Genomic DNA, 18,889 nt, shown 5'->3' with positions numbered 1-18,889 from the left:
ACCCACATTTCCAAAACATGCGCATTACCTCACAAAGGCTAACAGCAGGTTTATAAAACAAGTGGCGATATTGTATATTGCCATTTAGCACTGGATAGAAGATCTCTGCAGTGGTTCTTAAGTGAGACTTCAGCTGCAGAAGGCCCAACATCCACAGCTTAGCACTCTTGCCCTCCAGGCTGGAAGGATGTCTGTCCCTAGGAACATCATGTAATTTCAAGAATGAAGCCAGTAAAGTGCCTATTACCTCCAGTTCTTTCTTGTCCTGGAGAGGAGCAGGACAAACTCTTGTGCCTTTCTGAGCAAGGTCCTAGGAGGCAAAGTCTAGGCTCCTGTTATACCTGGAAACCCTAAGGTTGGCATCTTGGCCAGAGAATCTGAGAACCTAGATTCCTCAAGTCTGTGAGCACCTGAACAGGTCTGAGGCCTTGTGAGGGGAAGAGGGAGCAGCACTAAATTCACAGAAAAGGTCTCCAACCCACAAGCAAGAGGATAAAGTTGGAGGAGAAATCTGTACTGCAACAATGATCTATTAAATCTTCTGCCAATACCCATTAGGCTCCTACACAACTGTGCTATGTTTTTCATATGGATCACTACTACAGTAGTACTTCCTAGCAGGATGACTCCCTAAAGCTCTTGTATAAGCCAATATGGGCTTTAACAAGCTCTGTAGAATACCCATTGCAACCCTAGCCCTTGCCCTGGGAGCACTGTCAAGCTTGTAGTGTTTAGAAAATGTATGGGCAGATATTATGTGAAAATTTCCAAAATGGACTGTGTGCATACACCCTTGAAAAAAGCTAGAGCAGCTGCTGTCCTCTTGTTGCTATGGGACCATATGTCGTTGAATTGAACATTATTCCATGGTGACAGCACAAAATAATACAATGCACCAGCCATTTGGACATTGTTTAGATACTGGGCTTCCCCTTTCTTATCTGCAAAGGAAACAGAGGTAAGCCAATGCTCTGATGTCCTTTGTTCAAAATAAATAGCATCACAGTTGCCTGTGGATATCCAGGAGTGCAAGATTCTCTCACTTTTGCTTTGGGATCAGGACAGAAAAAAAGAGCTATGCACTTACGATAACTTGGCATCTGGGTTATTCTATGTCATTATTCATCACTATAGGGTCTAGGATCTGATATTGGATCTGAGCCGACAATAGACGGATCCAAGGCTTTAGCTCTGCCCTTTCCTATAATGCCCTGCTGCCCTCTAACCGTCAATAGAGTTTGCTAACATATTCCTAAGAACTACTCCTGCACAAAGGGAAAAAATTCCTGGACCCAAAGAAAACACTCCAAAGTCTTCCAAGATCCAACAAGTTAGGGGGTGGCGGGAGGGAAATGTGATGAATAATGATATAGGATAACACAGATGCCAAGTTATGGTTAAGTACATAACTCTGTCGTTATCCACTTCATTATCCATCACCATAGCATCAGAGTCCCCAGGTACCATTAATCCTGGGAGGCCTCAAGGAAGGACATGGCTGAGTACTGTGCAGCCACAGGAAGCCCTGATCCTAGAAATTAAATCCCGTTTGTAATGAGATATGAAGGTGCAAGGGTTAGACCAAGTGGCAGCAGTACAAATGTCACCAATAGAAAGTTTGGCCAAAAAAGCTGAAGAAGTCACCACAGATCCTCGTAGGATGAGCTCTGATTCTTCCTGGAACCTCAAGATGCTTATTTTCATAGACTGTGAAGATACAGCTAGAGATTCATTTAGAAATAGTGACCTTGGCCACCAGGAGTTTGGGAAAAAGGCTACAAAGAGCTGTTCTGGTTTGCAAAATCCTTTGGTCCTATGAAGATAGGACTGTAACTGTCTGTGAATATCCAAAGTATGCAAAATGTACTCTCCTCTTCTGGAATAATTTGGAAAGAACACTGGTAGCTGAATACATTGCTTTAAACTAGACTCAGAAGCAACCTTGGGCAAGAAAGAGGGATTTCTCCTGAGAGAAAATCTGTCTTTGTGAAAAATCATATAAGGAGGAGCAATGGAAAGCTTGCAGTTCAGAAACCCTCCTAGCAGAAGTGACAGCAACCAGGAAAGCCATTTTCCAGGACAAAAACTTAAGATCGGAGGAACCAGCAGGCTCAAAGGAACTCCTTGTCAGAGACTGCAAAACTAATGTAAGGTCCCAAGGAGGTGAGGTATCCTTAATCAGTGGTCTAAGTAGGAAGACCCCTTTTCAAGAGCGCTTTGCAAAGCCTAGACAAAAATGAAGGCTCAGTGTTCTCATGAAAATTAGAAATCACCACCAGCTGAAGCTTGAACGTACAGAAACTTGTGCCCACTTGGAAAAGAGAGGACAATAACAAAAGGATACCAGAGACAGAAACAGAAAAGAGATCCTGATTCCGCTCTTAGCCCACACGGAGAACTGTTTCCACTTGCTATAGTAAACCTTTCTGGTGGAAGGCTTCTGGGATGCTAGAATAATGAGCTTAATGGATGACAGTAGCCTGGACTGTTTTAATATCACTGGAATTGGAGAAACCATGCGGTTAGACAAAGGGTCCGAAGGTTTGGGAGAGGAAGCCTCAAAAGACAGGAGATCAGATCCTGTTGAGGATCCAGTACCTAAGGTGGATACTTCAGATGAGACCTGAGGAAGGTGAACCACGATTTACAGGACCAGTAGGGGGCAATGAGGATAAGACATGTCCTCAGGTGTTCAGCTTTCTGTAGAACCTTGAGAATTAGAGGAACAGGAGGATAGGTGTTACAGGAGACCAGGGGGTCAATCGTGGACTAGAGCATCCCTCACTGACTCCCCCGGAGGGTGGATGAGGGAGACGTACCTGCTGCATTTGTGGTTAGCTGGACAGGCAAAGAGATCCCATCAAGGTTGACCCAAAATGTCGAAAATCTGCCTCGCCACTGTGGGATTGAGGGACTAGTTGTGAGGACTTGAGATGGATCTACTGAGTGTCGGCCAACATGTTCCAGTCCCCCAGGTATATGCTTTGGAAGAAGGAAGCGCCCAGAGAACATTGTCCATTTCCACACACTCATGGCCTCTCTGCACAATGGGTATGATTGTGTTCCCTCCCGTTTACTGACATACCAGATCACAGCCATGTTGTCTGTCTGAACTGCAATCGTCCCCCAAGGAAGGCAGTCCAGAAAGGCTTGCAATGACAGAAGAACTGCTATCATCTCCAGGACGTTTATATGAAACTTGGTCTCTATGGGGGACCATGCACCTTGGGACAAGTCTTTCCCTGGAAATGCCCCACCCCAAAAGAGAAGTGTCCGTGGTCACCATGGCCTTGAGCGGAGGGAGAAAAAAGGGCCTGCCTAGAATGAGATCCTTAGACTGAATCCACCAAAAAAGGTGTCATCTGTACACAGGTGACCGCTTTATGGGCATGGACATTGGCTGAAACACAGCTGACCATTGAGAATCACTAAGGTCCACTGTAATACCCACACATGGTACCGTACCAGAGAAACAAGATGAATGGCAGAAGCCATGGATCCAAGGGTTTGAATAATCAAGTGAACCGGGGGAAGAGATAGGTCTAAGATCTGAGTAACCTGCTCCCGGATCAACTGCAGTATTCAATCTCTGAGATGGAGTCTACCTATACTCCTACGAACTCCAGCTGCTGAATGGGAAAAGAGACTGGATTTCGAAAGGTGGAACGTGATCCCCAAATGATCAAAGGGAGAAGAACATAACGGACTGCTTGTAGCAGTCGATGCCTTGAAGGTGCTGTGAGGAGACAATCGTTGAGGTATGGGAAGACGTGAAATCCCTTGCAGCTGCAGGCGAGCCGCTACCACTGCCATACATTTGGTAAACACCCGGGGGGGGGCTGAAATGAGACTGAAGGGTAGGGCTCTGAACTGGTAAGGATTATCCCCTAGCCAGAAGAAAAGATGTCTCCTGGAATGCCAGTCTATCTTGATGTGATAGTAGGTGTCCTGCAGATCTACTCCGCACATTCAATCATTCTTGTATAAGAGAGGCAGAATGCACTGAGCAGTGACCATCCGGAACTTGGACTTCTTGACTGAAAGATTGAGCTTGCCGACATCCAAAATAGGATGCAGGTCCTTTTTTGGCACTAAAAAGCAGCTAGAATAAGCAATGGATCCTCTCTGTCCTGCTGGGACCTCATGGATGTCTCTTTTTTGAAGAACTTGTTGAACTTTGAAGGCCAACTCCCTCTGACTGGGTGGAATGTCATGGAAATAACTTCTCATAGGAGGAGGTTCTGAAAAGGGAATGAAATAGCCCCTGAAAACAATGTTTAACGCCCGCTGATTGCAGATATTTGCCCAGGCTAGTGGGTGTAGGGAAATATGATCCCAGACTGCCTCCAGGGCTGAGCAGTCCGGGCAACAGTCGCCCCCCCCCACCCCCGCCTCAAGGGTGCCATCGGCGATTGAAATCTCTCCCCTTGTCTCTGGAAGAGGAGTCATCAGAAATGTCCTGATGGGGGACTGTGACTTCTGGAAACGCATCTTCCTAGTTCCTCGCTGAGTCTTCGAAAAGGACCTCTGGGGAGTAGAAATCTTGACCCTGACAGCAAAAAGATGCAGGTCAAAGTGTCCTTCATGGACGGTCCAAAAAGGGTAGAATCAAAAGGAGCATTGGTAAAGGATGCTTTGAAGGGTTCCGAAAACCCACAAACATAACCAAGCATGATGCCGGTACCTGCTGCTCGAGAGGTAGCTTCAGCAGCACTGGAAATTAGCTTTATTGAGAAGTTCGCAAGGGATGTCAGAGTGTATAGCTTGGGTGTCACCTTTTTAAAGTCTTTCACCGGCAATAACTTTGTAAAGGAAGTAGAAAGTTCTTGAACCAAATCCCTTTGTTGGTGAGTAAAGTGTGCCAAGTAATTAACCACCCTCAGCCCAAAAGTAGCTGAGGCGTACACACACTTCCCAAGACTATCTATTGTTCGGGACTCCCTGTTCGGGGGATGGACCGTGGAGCTCTGCTCTGCCAGCTTCTTCTTGGTGGCAGCAGCAACCACGATGACATCGACCAGGACACCTTTGCACCAGAAAGGACCATCCAAAGGAGGGCTGAGGAATTTGTCTGCTCTTTTTGGGACTGGCTCCACACTGTCAAGCTCCTTCCAGGCAGTGCTGGCAACCAAATCTACTAACTCGTCAGCAGGGAGGGACACTCAGGAAGTAGATGGGCCTTCAGAAACATGGACTTCTCCGAAGATAGGGGTTGGGTAGACCATCTGTCCTTCTCTTTCAAGATTTCAAGGGCGTCCCAAAGAAGACATCATTGGTCGGAGATCTGGTGGACCAGTCTCCTGCACTGAGGTTTGTGTCCCTGGTGAGGGACTCCAATGGGGAGTCCAAGTGTCCCCTCTTGCACTTGTTCTGATGATGTACCTCCTCCATGGGGGGCTCCGGGGAGGATTCGAAGAGGCAGGGACTCCTCGAGGGCAGCAAACCCCTTGAAGGTTCAAATGGGAGGGCTAACCCTGGACAGGATGGGAGGCCTCACCAGCCAAGGTAGAGACAAACAGGGATGGACTGGGAGGTGCGGTAGATGAAACTCCTGCCCTGGAAAGGTCCTTTCTACCACCCGGAAAACCGAGGGGGTGGAAGCGGTCCTGTCCCTCAGAGAGGAGGGACAAGTCCCAAAACAGCACTGCAACCCCTGGATGATACTGATATGGAGCTATCAAAGGCAAAAGCACCAAGAGAAAGGGACCAGTCCAAGAAAACCTTACCAGATCCCGCCCCCACGGAGCCGGCATCGACCACTCTGGCATAGGGCTCACTCTGGTTTGAGGGTGGAGGAACAGAGCAAGCCAGGGACTCTGAAGAGGTCAAGAAATGGGGAATACTCAGCCTCGCTTGGATCTGACCACAGGAGTCTGGGTCCCGAGATTCCAAAGCCACCAGGGGTGGAAGAGGAGAATGAATAAGAGGGAGAGGTGAAGACCCCCCTAGCCAGATGGGCAGGGGAAGCCAAGAGCCCCAACTGTATATGGGCCTTGGGAAGCTCATCATCCTATCCATGTTCGAGGGTAACAGACTCCTTTAAGACATTGAGGAGGAAGAGACCCGAGCAGACTTTGACCTTATTGAATTGCTGCTGTGCTCCGGGGTTCAGCTTGGAGGGCTCAGAGCTGACCGAACTACCTGTCTGGAGGTAGAAAAAGAAGCTACCTCCACCAGAGATATAACTGGATCCAACAACCCTGTCAGACATGAAGGACAAGCCAACAAGCCGAAGAGATTGGATCCAATGAACTAGTCGGATCCAAGGCTGCCTGACCCTAGCCAGATCAGAGGGCCTCTGATCAGGAGAAGCCTGGATCCAGAAGACGGCTCCGCGGCTCTCTGGTCCTGAAGACCTTGTATCAGAGATGGACTGGGATGGTATCAGATGCAGAACCTAGGATCAAACAGCCACGGTTCTGTAGAAGGAGCCAAAGGCAAGGAAGGGGTCTTCCTCTTTGGATCTACATAGGAAGCCTTCAAGGAGGAAACAAAGGGCCCCCTCCCCTGAGCAACTGCTTTCAAAAGGAGCTTATTGCGGCACAAACTGGGGTTAAATACAGCAGAGATGTCACATTCAGCCTACAAGCACTCGTCTTGCAAGTTGGAATTGGGCATCTTCCAACTGCAAGACGAGCGCTTCTTAAAGCCTGAGGGCTTACCAGCCATAATGAAAACTAAAGTAACACACACACACACACACACACACACGCAAGCCATAAAAGCCAAAGCCCTAACGGCTAAGGGAAAAAAGGTGCAAAAACTACCACTAAGTACAAAAACTCACTAAAAGGCTAAACTAAGGGAGGAGAGGTACTAAAATAGGGAACAACACACTACAAAATCCACTAAACTACACGAATCAAACTAACTAGCCAAAACATTTACGAAGAAAACATTTATTTGTAGCCAGAACCAAGGAATCACGTCTGCATATAATCACGGCAAACAAGATTTCAGGGTTAGAGAGCAGCAGGGCATTATGGGAGAGGAGCTAGAGCCCTGGATCCGTCTGTTGCATGTTGCTGGCTCAGATCTGATATTGGATCCTAGACCAGACGAATGATGACATGGATAACATCAGATCAGGCAGCTTATTGCCTTAGCCTTACTGAACTCTGTCATTACTTTTGGCATACAGGATGGGTTGCTTTTTAGTCTGACCCTACCATTGTAAAAAACTAGAAAGTGTTGCGTATACTTCAGGGTCTATTTCTCCTACCCTTTCAAAAAAGCAGTTTCTATCCATCTTTTGAATGTTAGGGGTTGACAAGCAGCAGGTTAAAACACAGCAGCATAAGCTTTACCCATACAAAATTCAAATCTTATGGAAGAGGTTAGCTTTTGAGGTGCTCTCAAATGCAGAACTCTCAAGGAAGTATTTCTTTGGTTGCAAAGACATGAGGGGAAGCTCTAGTGTTTACAAGCTTTGATGACAGACTGTACCTTCATTAAGGTGCCAGACAAACCTACAATGAATAGCTCATACTGCAGAACAAATGGCACAAAAGCTGAAAGATTGGCATGATTAGTTATCTGGCACCAAATAGAAAATGTGTTGGATATTGTGAAATGAGATTTCCTGGCAGATGGCTTCCTGGCCTCCTTTATGACAGTCAACACATCCTCAAAAAGATGATGCTTCAAGGGCATCAGGATCAAACCATCCAAGCTGTGAATCCTTCAGGTGGGTTGTATAATGGCATTTTGTCCTGAGTTAGGAGGAACAGCAGCATATACAGTGTTAGAGGTTTGTTTCTCCAGAGACAGCTGCATAAGGAGGAGAGACAAATGATTCCTGGTCAAAACAGTACTTAGAAGTACTTTGACCCCCTCCCCTGACTTCTGAATCACCATGGGTATTGGGGGGGATTAAGCAGAATGAGGAGAGAAAAAAGGCCTATTCACTGAAAGAATAATGCATCTGTTCTCAAAGCTTCTTTGTGCAATGACTTAGAGCATACCTTCCTCAACTGCTTAGTTGTTTGGACAAAAATGTCTCTCTGAGACAACACACCTGTGAACTACCTATAGAAATACATCCCTATGTAGCATCCACTCATCAAGATCTGCAGCTGATATGTTCTGATGGCCATAACCAAGTTTGACTGGGATGTGGACTGCTTTCAGGGACACACGAGACTGAACAGCTATTTCCCCAAACAATCATTAGCTATCCTCCAAAAGGATACAACAGAATCCCCAAATGCTTGTTTATGTATCACATCACAGTTGTTTTTTATGTGAAAAAGACTCCTTTGTCTGCAGATGGGCCTGAAGTCTTTAGGACCTGCACAAGAACTGTGATAGCCATAACTTCCTGTAGGGTACTTTTTTTTTTTTTTTTGGAGCTTATTGAAGACCCTAGAAATATCCCCAATCTAGGTCTGAGGAATTTTGGTTGGGGGGGTTTATTTGAATGGTACCCTTTGATTTTACCTGAACTTGCTGTCCCAACACTCGCCAGTGAGCTGAGGTACCATTTCAGCTTCCTCATATGGAGTCTCACTAAGGATAACATTAAAACAGTGGCGGCAAAGAATCTCCTGACAGTGACCACAATTTTGCTAGGGATTCCATCCTGCCTTGACAGAGAAAATCCTTCGCAAAGCTGGAGTGCAAAAGGGTCCCCAAGAAAATCCCTGGACTAAAACAGGTAATACATGACTTGGGGTGAAGTTGAGAACATCGGGCTTGAAAGAGAAGCCATGGTGAATCACAAGGCTCCACTACTCCCATGACTAAATCAGGCAGTCATCCATAGAACGGTAACTTTGAGTGCCCCTAGTTCTGCAGTAAAGAACAATTGGGGTTAGCCACCTTGTAAATAGTGCAAGTAGCCAATCCAAACAGCATAGTAGTAACATGACAGTGGGAGCTCCTGTCTCAAATCTTACACAGCATCTGTGGTCTTTGTCAATAGGGATAGAGAGGTAGGCATCCTTGAGGTCTAAAATGACCACCAGAGTTTGAGGAAACAGAAACGTTAAGAGCATGCAAATGTAAGCATTTTGAATTCTAGGGCTCTTAGGTGCATATTTCAGCCTCGACAGATGTAAGATAGGTCTCCAGAGATCCACTTTTGTGGGCACGAAGATAAAGTTTCAGTAGAATCCTTAGTAGTGGCATTCTTTTGGTTCAGTTCGAGAAGCTCCTCTAAGACTGGAAGACCCTGGTCTCCTGGCAAAGAATAATGCCGGACATTTTTGACCATCTTGATAACTGAAGTTTTTATCCTTAAGAGATATGTAGTACCTACCTGTCACCTATGTTTTCCCAGTTTCTTCTCAACATAATTAACTTTCCTGCTATCCTTGGGCTGGTATGGGTTGAACACAGCTGGAGGTAGAGATTTTTTTTGGGGGGTACTTGTGGCTGCTTCACTTTGGAGATGTCATCTTAAGGGCCTCCAGGTTTCCCCTTCTGGTCTCCCTGCCAGTTATATTTGTCCTGGCCCCTTTTACCCTTTGACTCCTTACTCTTTCCAATAACAGTGAAATCCACATTTAGAAAGTTTCTCTCGTATCTTGGCAGCTGTTTCACTGACTACGCAGTCTTCCCCTTTCTTCCATCCTTTTGAGAGGTTTTAGCTGTAAGGGCTCCAAGCGTAGGACTTGATCAGTTGACGAAATAGAGAACTGCACTTTAATCCTTTGGCCTAGACTGCAGTCTCAGCCAGGCAGGTCTCCTAATTACAGGACATGTAATTGCTACGCTGGATACTGCAGCCACAGCATCACAGCCACACTTTATAGAGTTCTTAGCCATCTGACCAACAGTCCGGATGACAATCCAGAAGTTTACCTTCAGGTCCTCATTAGACACCTATACTATTTTTTCTCTATCTGGTCAAAGAGTGCAAGTTGGAACGCTGTCAGGTTCATCTGATAACCTGCATCACTGAAAGACACAGTGTCAGCTGTATAAAAGCGGTTAAGCACACTGCGCTCCAAGTAGCTAGAAAGGAGGAGTGTGAGCCAGGTCAGAACCCCCTTCTCTAGATCCGGGGAAACGACTGCTGAATCAGCTACTGGATTTTTAATAGGAATTTTTGGTAATCCTGGACCTGCAAAACCTATCAGGCTTTTACAGGAAGGAGTTGATCATCAGGTTCATTAGAGGTTGCCAAGAAGGCATCACCAAAACCCTCAACACTCAAGGGACTGGTACTTGTTTAGGAGCATCCAGATCCAGAAAACGAAAGTTATACTTCTAGGAGTCAAACTCTTGTTTCAGCTTTCCATATGAAAAGGTCTTTCATCCTGCAGACAGCATCTCCAAGAAATATTTTCTTTGTGAAAGAAATAAAGGAAATTATGTTATCAGTGCCTGTATCAATTTCCAAGTGAGAAGACAAAATCTAGCTCTTCCCTCTCACCACACGACATAAATGGCTGATCTACCACTGGCTGTAGAAACCTTTCTGTCAAAGAGTTCCTTTCTTGAGGAAAAATGAGTGGGAGCAGGGCAAATGAAGACCTGCAAGTTACTGGAGATCCAGGCAACTTTAGTGAGCTTGGCTGGGTGGGCATCCACTACTTGCCCATTTACGCTCTTCTAGCAGAGGAAGCTGCCTTAGGAATCTGGACCTATGCGCAGGAGTCCAAGACTTGCACTTTCAATCCACAGACATTCCCCTTAACTGAAGTTATGGGGTAGCCACCCACCCCTTATGAAATGGTATGGGAGTCTAGTGGCTGTGGTGGTGGCTCAACCAACTTCTACACAACGGCCTTCAGTTCACTGGAATGTGCTTTCTTCAGAAGACATAGGAGTCTATAAAAGGATTTTATAAGCAGCCTTGGATAATTCAGATGCATGGCTAAGAGGCTGAAAAAGCATTGCACTGAGACCTATACCACTGAGCTAATCAGGAGCTGCATCTCCAGTGTCCCTGACCACCTTTACATTGGATTGCTTCTCCTGTGTTTCTTTGGGAGGACATCCAAAGGGTAAGGGACCTGCCTCTCAAAGCCATGGCAGAGGCAGTGGATCAAGGTCCCAATTTTTTTTCTTGTCTAGGTAGCTTTGAAGGGAATTAGCCCTTCTCAACATTTTCTCACTAAAGTTCTGCCAAATGCAATAATTCTCTATACTGTGCTCTAGACCTAAGCAAAGTACACAGTGGTTACAAAAATCCTTACGGGCAGTTTACTGATTAAATGCATATTGGCTCACTTTAACTGAAGTAACCCAACACACCTGCTTCTCTGACCCCATTTAAAAAACACATTACAGTACTCTACCAGCAAAAATAGAAAATAAAACTTTTTCCCAATGGGGTATACATCTCATATCCCAACCTACAATGCTAGGAAAACATTCATACAAACTGAATAATGGCAAGAAAGCTGCAGATGGTATGGGTATTCTGAGCATAGGGGAATAAAGCCCTTACTATTACCCATATGATCAGAGTTCAAGCAGATGCCTGGGTACTGGAAGAACCAGCTGGTAGGAATGGAAGTGAACAGTTAATTCAAGCTCAACCATCCTGTGATGAAGAAAACAGCTCCATTTATTCCAATACTGACATCCATCAGAAGCAGTAAGGAAACAATAGGCCAAGGATCAGCATCTACCAAACAGTGAATTCATATGCTGTACTCAAGTTTGGTGCATTTGCAAAAGCAGACTTGGGTTAGCTACTAATTGAAAGTAATGGTATTCCAGGCTGCTGCAAGGGCAGAAGTAGTTGGGGAAAAGGAAAAACAAAAAAAGTTGCCCAGGATAATGCTGCCACATTTAGAGCTAACCTGGTAGTTAGCATGGAGACAATTAAGTGATATTCTCATCTTTGCCATCTGCCCATCCAGAAGCAGCCTATAGTCTGATGAACATGATAGACTTTCAGATGGAGGAGATGAAACAGAAGGTGTTCCAAAACAGCTGGCTGATTACCAGGGCTGCCCAGCAGAGAAAAGAATTCAGCAGAAAATAAAAACACATGATTCACTATAAAAAAAGCTACTTTTCTGAGAAATTAACAGCTGAAGGGTGACAATAAAACAGATTGAAAACTGTTCATCTGAGGTCATTTTTTCAAAACGTTGATAAGTAACACCAAGCGAACAGCTTATCAAACATTATGCCCACAAAACAAAAGCAATCCAGCAAACACAACAGTGTCTGGGATATATTTATGCACACTGGTGCCAAACAAATGTCATGGGTTAGGGTGTCAAAGTGTGCTTAATAGATGCACAACTAAAAGAACCACCATCTACAATAATGTATTCTAATCTGGGGTGACTGGCTGTAATTTCTAATGCTGTTCTTCTCTAGTTAATGAGGACACCTGCTCTCAACCTGAATAAATACACTGCTTTACTGTATGACAGCAACACTAAGTGGTGGGGGGGTGATAAATCAGCTCCCTATTACGCTGTCGCAGAAGCAGGCTGTCAAATGCGTCTTTGTCAATCTGAAAGGAGTGAAAAGGCAAAATAGTGAAGCAGCTTTTCAGCGAATTCTTTCCCTGGAAAAGAATTTGTTTGGCCGCTTTCGCTACTTTGCCTTTTCAGCACTGTAGTGCAATTGTGGAGTTGGTATATTTAAGTAGGGGGATGTGGGGGGCACAGCCCCCCATGTCGGGGGTTTGGGGGCAAAGCTCCCCACATTATGTAATGTTTTAGTTTTTTTTTTCTTGGAACAGCGATTTTTTTCCCCTTGGAAAAAAAATCGCTGTTCTGAGGTTTCGACGTTGTAAGCTTTCACATACATGGGATCGATTATGTGTCGTTCGCTCTTCTGAGTGTGCAATATCATACTATAGACCAGTTAAATCAACTAGCACAACATTAACCAATGGCGTCAATGAGCAAGTATAACACTACTTTTACTAGGGGTCAAGGCCTGAATGGAAATAGTTAAGCTACATTTTAATTTATCCTAGGCTTGGCCTGCTCTGCCTTATCAGAAGCACAAAATACATAGTGAGGGTGTGTGCCAGCATGGTATAAAGGGGGACATGATTTAAAACTTTGCAATTCCTACAAAGATGGTACAGGACTAAAGCATCTGTCAACTAAGATCTATGGTTCACTTCAGTTTGTATGCTTGTATCTGCATTTTTACCTTCTGAGCCCTGTTGTTTTATGACACATTCCCAAAAACATACTAATTAAGCTGGCTATTTCAAACTCTTTATATAGTGCATTTACTTACCCTTACTGCTGTGGCTAAAATAGTTAAAACAATGGCCTACCACTTAATTTTACCTCTTAAATTAAAAACTAAGCTTCTGAATGAATACTGCTTCAGTTTAGGAGTCAACCACACAAGTTGGGAGAGGCAAGGAGTGAAAGAAGCTGCCCACAAAAAATGCCTGCTTCAGTACAAGTGGACTTCATGTACTCAGATGACATGCAAAATTCTACAAAGACAGGCAACAAATTCAACTTTTGCCCATTACATGGGATTTGTCTTGAAAGAATGAAACAGTAAAACTGGAGGACCATACCAATATATTTTCATAAAATTCATTCAAGAGTCATAAAACGCTTATACATTTTCTTGCCACAAATGTCCGTTTCAACACAGACTTGGCTTTTTCCTCCCAAAGGCCATTTCCCAAAATTAATTAAGTTTAATTTGGGGCTCTGAGTACAATTCTGTAGTATCCAATAGCTGTTGAGACTAAAGAAAAGGGTTAATGCAAATTTCACCAAAAAAAATATACACATTACTGTGTCAAGCAAAGAAACCTGAGAGATTAAAAGTGCACATTTGGTTGTCAACTGCGGGGCTGCTAATTAAAAAGAGAGATAAAAGTGTAGTTCTACGAAAAACAAGAAATTGGCATTTACAAAATGTAATGCAAGTCTCACTCAGGTACAAGCAGCAGTCTACTTTCAAAGTCAATGGGGGGAGGGACAGGACTAAAGCTAAGAGACTTGGAGATTATTCCCACCATTCAGTGTCAAAGCAGTCAACTAATATGAATATCCACCCCAGTAAAGAATGGCAGGTTTGTACGATGATCTCTCATATCTGAGGACTAGAAAGAATAGTTGTGTAAATTCTTACCATAACCATAGATGTCCTTCTCTTCCATGTTGCAGCATTCTTGGTGTGGGATTTTTCACCTCAGGTGACCTGAACGTCGGCTCCTATACAAAAGCTTCAGCTTGGCTGTTGTAGTTCCATGGGATGTCACACATAGGGCCATAAACCAGAGACCTTAAATGTGATGTCTGCGCGCTTAGACCTCAGAACTTGGAAGGCCCAGCAGGAGGAGTAGCCAGTGATGTCAGTCATAGGGTCAAGGAGCCATTATGTGGTTACATAGGTCACAGGAGAGGGTGTAGACCTCTACAGACCTGAGGATATGAGTGACAGAGAGAAAGGAAAGGATAAGGGGGTTTTGGTGGGTGGGAAGGAATACTGCAACATGGAAGAGGATGACATCTATGGTTATGGTAAGATTTTACACAACTATTCTATGCCTTCTATTCCTATGTTGCAGTATTCTTGGTGTGGGAGAGTACCACAGCTTAGTTGGAAGGAAGGGTGGTGGCAGAAGAGGCCGATTCCACAAAGCCCTGCAGGATTGCCCTGGCAAATCCTGCCCATGCTCTGGAGACATTGTCTAACTTTTAGTGTTTGGTGAAAGTGTGACTGGTGGACCATGTGTCTGCTTCCAGTATGGAAGCGGTGTCCAGGACTTTTATAAAGGCTTTTGAGTTTGCCACTGCCCTGATGTAGTGAGTTTTAACTCCCTGTGGAAGCTTTTTGCCATAGTGTGAGTAACAGAGGCAAATGGATTTCCTAATCCAACATGCGATGGTTGTTTGGAGACTGCCTTGTTCAGGGCCCTGGGGTGGAAGGAAACAGAGTTGACTGGATTTTCTAACAGATTTTGTTTTGTCTAGGTAAAATCTTAGCTATCTGTGTACATCCAGAGAGTGGAGTATTTTCTCACCATTGTTGGTAAGAGAGTGGTAGAAGGTGGGAAGATGAATAGATTAGTTTAAAGACAGATCGCTGACCACCTTTGGCAAGAAGGAAGTTCTTAGTGTTGCCCTGTCCTTGTGGAAAGCACTGTATGGCGGTGCAAGCCATTAGGGCTTGCAATTCAGATACCATTCTGGCTGAAGTTATGGCCACTAGCAGTACTGTCTTCCATTTTCACACTTGCAGAGTAGCTGCACTAGCAGGTTAAAATGGAGACTGGGTTAGGTTTTCCAGAATGAAGTTAGGGTCCCAGGGTGGTGGGATGGGCTTTCTTGGAGGTTTGATGTGTAAGACCCCTTTTAAGAACAGCTTCACGTCAAGCCTGGCTAGTAGGGAAGAGTCTAGTCGTAGGCAGGCTGAGATTCCTGAAATGTGAACTTTCACTTAAGAGTAAGAGATTCTGCCCTTTACTAGCTGAAACACAAGCAAGAGGGGGGGGGGACAACTGCTATGCATAGATCACTGCCCTTGTCCAGACACCATTTTGACAAACTTTCCCATTTAGCTAAGTATGTTTTTCTTGCAGTAGGTTTCCTGGCCTCCCTCAGGATTGAAAGCACGTCCTCTGAGTAGTGGTGCCTGAAGGGAATTAGAAGTTTATCACCTACAGTGTCAGTGACAACATCTGCAAGTGTGGGTGGATGAGGACTCCACTTTTGTTGTGTCAGAAGATCCACCTTGTGGGGTAACTTATGGTGACTGCCCTTGGCAAGATTGTGAAGTAGGGGAACCAGTGCTGCTTTGGCCAGTAGGGAGTCACTAATAAGATTTTTAGTTTGTCTCTCCTGATTTTCAGGAGGATCTTTGAATTAGTGGGAAGGTAGGAAAGACATACAGAAACCTTCCCTTCCAAGAAATGCTGAAAACATTTACCTCCAAGCTAGAGGGGAGTAGGTCTTGGAGCAGGTCGTCTGCAGTCATCTGTTCTGAGGGGAGGCAAACAAGTCTACTTGAGGAGTGCCCCACCAGTGGACAATGTCTAGGAAGACATTCCTGTCCAACATCCATTCGTGCTGTGGAGATTACCTGCTTAGAAGGTCTGCTTGTTTGTTCTCCTGCGAGGGGATGTAGGATGCCTGCAGGGACATGTTGTGTCGAGAGGCTAAGGTCCTGTATCAGTAAGGTTAGTCTGCACAAGTGGTATGCTTTTGTTCCCCCCTGCTTGTTGAGGTATCATACAACTGGTGTTGTCTGTTATTTGGAGAACACCTGGTAGTAAGAGAGGGCTGAAGGTTTTCAGTGCTAGGACTGCTGTCATTTCCCTCACGTTGATGTGTTTGTGGCTTAAAAAAGGTGCCACTTTGCTTGGACCCTGTAGGATGCCACTGTGGCTCCCTATCCTGAGACTGAAGCATCTGTATGCATACCCTGGGTTGGGAGAGGGGGCTGCAGAGGAAGGCCCGGGTTGAGCTGGACGTGCTGAATCCACCAAATTACTTCTGACTTTAGGCAGGGCAGGAGAGTGAATTCTTGCTCTAAAGGATGTTGGTGTTGAGACCGAACATTTTTTAGATACCACTGTAGCTTTCGCATGTGCATTCTGGCTAGTGGAAGCATGGAGATGGTGGCTGCAATTAGGCCCAGGGTCCTTAGGAATTGTCTTGCAGTTATTTGGGTCTGCAGCTGGGCTTTGAAATGGGAGGTCAGGGAGCTGACTTTGTTTTGAGGAAGAAAGGCTTTCATTATATCCATTTTGATCCTGCAACCCAGAAATATTTTGTCTTGTTCTGATGTCAAGGATGAAATTGGGAGGTTGAGGGTGAACCTCAGATTTTGGAGTAGGCACATGGTGAACTCCAGATGAATTAATACGGCTTCTTTGCAGTCTGCTAGGATCAGGATGTCATCTAGGTAGGGATAAATCTGAATCTCCTGTGTTGTGCAATAGGCAATGGCCGGTGCCAGACATTTTGTGAACACTCTGGGGGGCAGTGGACAAACGAAAGGGCAAAGCAGTAAATTGGAAATTAGAGGAGGGTCCAGAGAAATGTAAACATTTTCTGTGGGAGGGTAGAATGGGTATGTGTAAGTAGGCTTCTTTCAGGTCCAATGTGGCCATCAAAGCCTTGGCTGGTATGAAAGGGAGTAAACTTGAAAGGGACAACATTCTGAAAGTGGGCACTTATAAGGATAGGTTTACGAAGGAAAGGTCTAGAATGGGTCTCCATGGTCCATCCTTTTTGGGGACCAGGAATAGTCTTGAATAGCTTTCCTTCCTGTCCTGAGGGGACAGGTTCTATGGTGCCCAAGTTCAGGTCGTCTGTCAGGACCAGTGGAAAGAGGTGCCTGATTTCTTGGGGAAAGGGTACACCCCATAAGGGTGTCCTTTCTTTCCAGGAGAGGAAGTATCCTTTTTGGATAATAGCCAGAACCCATCTGTCTGTGGTGATGGTTTTCCAAAAGGGGAGGCAGTGGGAGAGGCGGGTGGAAAGGGGAAGGGGGACAAGGCAGTCCCACATTGTTGGGGTCTCCTCTGTCTTGAAAGGGCTGTCTAGAGGGAGGCTGAAAGGCAGCTGACCGGTTAGGTGTTAGCCTACTGGTTCCTCTTCTTTGTCTGAAAGAGGTAGGTCCCGCAGAGGGTGGGTTTCATCTGACAAATGTGGCCCTGTGGCAGGGTAATTCCTGTCATATTTGGGAATTGGGGACACCAGGAGATGCTTGATGTCTTGCAATTCCTTGCTCTTTTCCTGCAGATTTTTTAAACAGGTCTGCGGACTGTTTGCAGAACAGGAAATTAGGGTCCACGGAGCATCTAAGATCTTAGACTTGAAGTCTTCAGACAAGTGTCGCATACAAAGCCAGGAGTATCCCCTGAGAAGACAGGCAGATGCTGCAGAGTGTGCAGAGGCCTCTGCAGCATGATAGCTGATGCATCTAATGAAGTGTCTGGCTACTTGGGCAGCCACAGATAGTTTGGACGAGATGTCAGCTTTTGAGGGGCAGTTAGAAGTAGCAGCCAGCAAAACAGTGGCTTGAGAGGCCAGGTGAAAAGCATATTTGGTCATATGGGTTTGATAGTTGATGGCTCTCTAAAGCCAATGTGGAAGAGGTGTAGATCTTTCCAATTCTAACCATTGTTTTGTTGTCTTTGTCTGTAGGTAAGAGAGAGGCAGACAGAATGAGTCTGGTGAGATAGCAATCACAGCAGGATCTGCCAAGGGAGGCTTGACTAAGAATTTTTGGTTGTCAGGCACCTTGTAGAAGCAGTCTGCCCTCTTAGGGGTAGGTGGCTGAGAATCTGAAGCCTTTGCTGCAGAGGCAAAGGCATCTAAATAGGCAGGAATGACAGGTGGAATGGCAGAAGAGCAGGGGGATTCCACGTTCCAAAAAGGGGTTTATACAGCTGTCCTGAGAATGCATCCATCGACGGAGAGTTTCTGGTCCGTGGTATGGGCTTTCCCTTTGACACCGAGGTCGATGGACTTGTAGAAAATGCAGTAGGGAGGGGGAAGTGACCAGAAATGGAGACACTATTGTTTGGGTCGAAGGAAGAATCTGGACAGATTTAGTCATGGTCGGTACCTTGGTAATCGGAGCTGTGGTAGTTGGTACCAAAAACGTTTTATCAGACAACACCCAAAGTAGCGGACTCAAGTCCTAGTGCCAATGTAGGAGGAGGCAGTTTACCGAGGAAGGGGTTTTAAGCCGGGAGCAGATGGAACTGGAGACAATTTTGGTACTTTAGGTATAGGCTCTAAAGACTTAGTTCTGGATCTTTAGGAGAAGAGGGAAATGAATGGCTCCTCCTCTTATGATCGTTTCTGGGAGTGGGAGAACCCTCCGAATCAGAAAGAGCCTCCGAGAAAGGAGATTTGATTAGTCCTTCAAAAATGAGTTTGTTGCATCTCTCATTGAGAGTATGAGTACTAAAGCCCGCACAAATATCACAAGGTGGCTAACAGTCAGATGAGGCACATTCAAAAAAGCATTAGTT

At 45.3% G+C, this 18,889-nt stretch overlaps 1 protein-coding gene across 1 annotated transcript in view; it reads right to left on the bottom strand.

The window, feature by feature from the left end:
• ZSWIM5 (zinc finger SWIM-type containing 5) overlaps positions 1 to 18,889 on the bottom strand; it is a 1,363,657-nt gene that overhangs the window by 403,192 nt on the left and 941,576 nt on the right. The gene's annotated exons all lie outside the window — the stretch shown is intronic.

Source organism: Protopterus annectens, chromosome 10.part0 (assembly GCF_019279795.1).
Source record: "Protopterus annectens isolate FY-2018-M chromosome 10.part0, PAN1.0, whole genome shotgun sequence".
In the NCBI taxonomy this organism is placed as follows: domain Eukaryota; kingdom Metazoa; phylum Chordata; order Ceratodontiformes; family Protopteridae; genus Protopterus; species Protopterus annectens.
Note: the sequence above shows the minus strand (reverse complement) of the source record. Positions and strands in the feature narration are given on the sequence as shown.